This window comes from Trachurus trachurus, assembly GCF_905171665.1.
Source record: "Trachurus trachurus genome assembly, chromosome: 9".
NCBI lineage: Eukaryota > Metazoa > Chordata > Actinopteri > Carangiformes > Carangidae > Trachurus > Trachurus trachurus.
Window position 1 is genome coordinate 28,457,134 of NC_139895.1, and position 3,049 is coordinate 28,460,182.

At 38.3% G+C, this 3,049-nt stretch overlaps 1 long non-coding RNA gene across 1 annotated transcript; it reads right to left on the minus strand.

Moving 5' to 3' along the window:
- Nucleotides 1-275: 275 nt before the first annotated feature.
- LOC310990863 lies at nt 276-2,159 on the minus strand. The gene is made up of 5 exons (XR_014595599.1): nt 2,116-2,159; nt 1,739-1,852; nt 1,434-1,522; nt 716-907; nt 276-295 (listed from the first exon to the last, which is right to left on the minus strand). It is a non-coding gene; the product is annotated as an uncharacterized lncRNA (long non-coding RNA).
- Nucleotides 2,160-3,049: the final 890 nt, after the last annotated feature.

Below are 3,049 nucleotides of genomic sequence, written 5' to 3' on the forward strand. Positions count from 1 at the left end.
ACTTGTCCAGTATACTCACAAGGCAGTGTTGACATCTTGAAAAGACAGTGTGTGTCCATACATATGAAGAAGGATAGTCCATGATAGAAGAAATAAACATAATGAAAAAAGGAGCCACTTGCCCTGTGTTGATCAACACTAATGAGTCACTGAGTCCAGACTTGGCTGAAGAGGGCTCTTAACATATACATGGTGTTCAAGAAACTGGAACTTAAAGCATCCAGCAGTCACCAGTTCTGCTTGAAGACTCATATATTGTCCAATTGGTGTCCACTGTAGACTGGCATGATCCTCTCTGCAGCCAGAAAACAGAAACAAAGCAAAGGTTAGATTGATGCAGTGCCTGAGCATGGTGCCTACAGAGATAAATTCAGCCTTCTGTTGTTAAACTGAGCTCCAATGAGCTATACATAGAATGAAACCAGCACTCTGGAATATAGTTTTGCAGGTCATCAGGAGTATTTCATTTATTTTATTGTATTAGTGTAAAAGGTAGAAACTGTCACTTTTCAGGACTAAATGATCATCAGTATTTGTTTCACCCTTGTCGAATTGCAGCCAAAATCCTGAATCCTGTCCGTAATACTGATTTTTTTTTCTACTGTATGTTTGTATGAAGCTGTTGGCACCGTGCATTTGTGGGAGATCGATTGAGTGAAGTTTGAGTTGTGCTTGCATCTACTCATTTGCTACACTGACATAAACCATTGCTTACCTCTAATTAGCCTTGACAAGACTGGTGTTTGAGTCATTGGGTCCAGACTTGACTGAAGACAGGTGGGACAGAGTCTCATACAGACATGGTACAATGTTGAAGAAACTTTGGGCAGGTGTTGTCATCATTCCTGCTTGAAAATTCACCAGCAGTCTTCAATCAGGTGTTTACTGTGGACTGGCATGAACCTCTCTGCAACCAGACAAAGAAAGACAACAAAGAAAACATTGTTAATGATAATGATAATTATTATTATATAGCACACTGTTGCAAAGTGCTTCCTGCAGCAACAACAACAACAAACAAAACATTAATAAAAGAAGTTGGAACAGAAAAAAAAAATGGTGAATGAAGAGTAGGTTTAAAAAATCTAATAGAAAGGCCAACCAATAAATATGATTTCAGGAGGCGCTTAAAACAGTTAACAGATTTAGCAGATCTAATAGATTGAGAGAGATTGAGGGAGAAACTGTGGAGGCTACAGCTGAAAACACACAATCCTTTGGATTTGACATTAAATCGGTGATTTTGATGTTTTTTTTTAAGGATAGTTCCGAGGATTTATCCTTAAGGAACTCCAGATAATAGGGTAGTAGACATAAATGGGAGACATAATTATTGATGTGGCCATGTAAATATTTGACAGGTATGAAGAAACAAAAACATTTAGGCTAATGGCAGCACCAGTTCAGAAGCCTATCAATTTAAATGTACTCACTGAAGCTGAGTGTTGATAACGCTGAAGATGTACTGGCCATGCCACATTCCTGCAAAGTAGGCTGCCTTGCATTCTCCAGCTGCACCATGCTGAGGAGAAGGTAAAATGATTTTGTAGTGTTAAAAATGTGTACAACTAAGGATGGGATGGTTCTGTACAGTATATGTTGAACACAAAATGAACTCATGTAACACTTCAGTAATAATGATAATGGACAGAAGTAGCTACACGGATATCTGAACAAGGCAGTTTTAGGCCGGTGTATTTTCCCTCTTCCACACAAACACAGTAACACATAACTTTACCTTAACAGTAATGATGTTGGCCTCCCTTAGGAACTTCTGCACCTCCATGAGAGCAAGGCTCCTCTTCAGACCGTCTATCTCCATGTGCTAACGTTAGCTTCCACATACTTTACTCTGATTAGAAAACACAAAAACTCTGGTTACTCTCAGGTCCTGTCTCTCACGCTAGTCTCATGCTATAGTAGTCAGCGTTATTAGCTTAACGATCCACCGTTAGCGTTAGCATAACGACCGTTATCGTTATTAGCATAACAATAGACCGTTAGCTGTATTAGCATAACGGTCGTTAGCGTTAGCCTAGCCATCGTTAGCGTTAGCCTAGCTCATGTGCTAAACGGCCAAAGTAACACAAACCATGCTCATTTTTAAATACTTACAGTTCATCTGTAGCTTTTCCACGGACAGTTGGTATCGATCCAACCTGAGAAAGTCCAGTCCGATTCACTGACACTCGTTGCTGAAGCAGTCAGACTTTTTTGCAGACTGAAGCTGGGGCATTTCCATCAAAAATAAAATTAATCCACTTTACTTATGTCGTCTTTGGCTGACAACAGAGCAGCTTGGTTGTAACCAGGTTGTAAGGGCGCTCCGGCCAAAAATAACGGATCTTGGTGGCGCGCAGCAAACCAACCGTTGACCCAACAAATGGGTTACTATGGTTACTGCTGGGTCACCTGTAGGTCACCCAAGCCAGAGCTGACTCAAGCTTCTTCTTTTTTTCCTTTTTTCTTTCTTTTTTTTTTTTACTGTGTGTAGGTATGTTATGGAGACTACATGTTTGTACAATAGAGATGTTTGTATTTTAAAAAAATATATATTTATGCCTAAACTCTTTTGCACATTTATTCTGAAATATATGTTACATATAGGCTATTACATGTTATTTTGACTTAGTATCTTAATCTTATCTTAATTCTGTTTTGACAACATGTAGTTTTTCTATTGCATTAAGTGCTTCACATCGACCCGAACAATGCCCACGTGACCACAGCCTGTCCTGATACCATACTTTTTAACATTCTACTTTCTATAGAAATGATGGTATGATTTAATGGTTGTGTACCGTAAATTTAAACGTAAACACCAGCAAAATCTGTAATTCAGACAGAATGATACCGTCAATTTTACGGTAATTACACGCTTGTGACATTATGGTATTTTACCGTGAATTTTGCGAACTTTTTACAACATTCACAGTAAAATTCCATATTTTCTACTTAGTAAGACCGTAAAATTTAAAGTTATTTACTGTATCTTGATTTACGGTAATTCAGTGTATTTACTACAGTGATATACTATTTTTGATTTTAC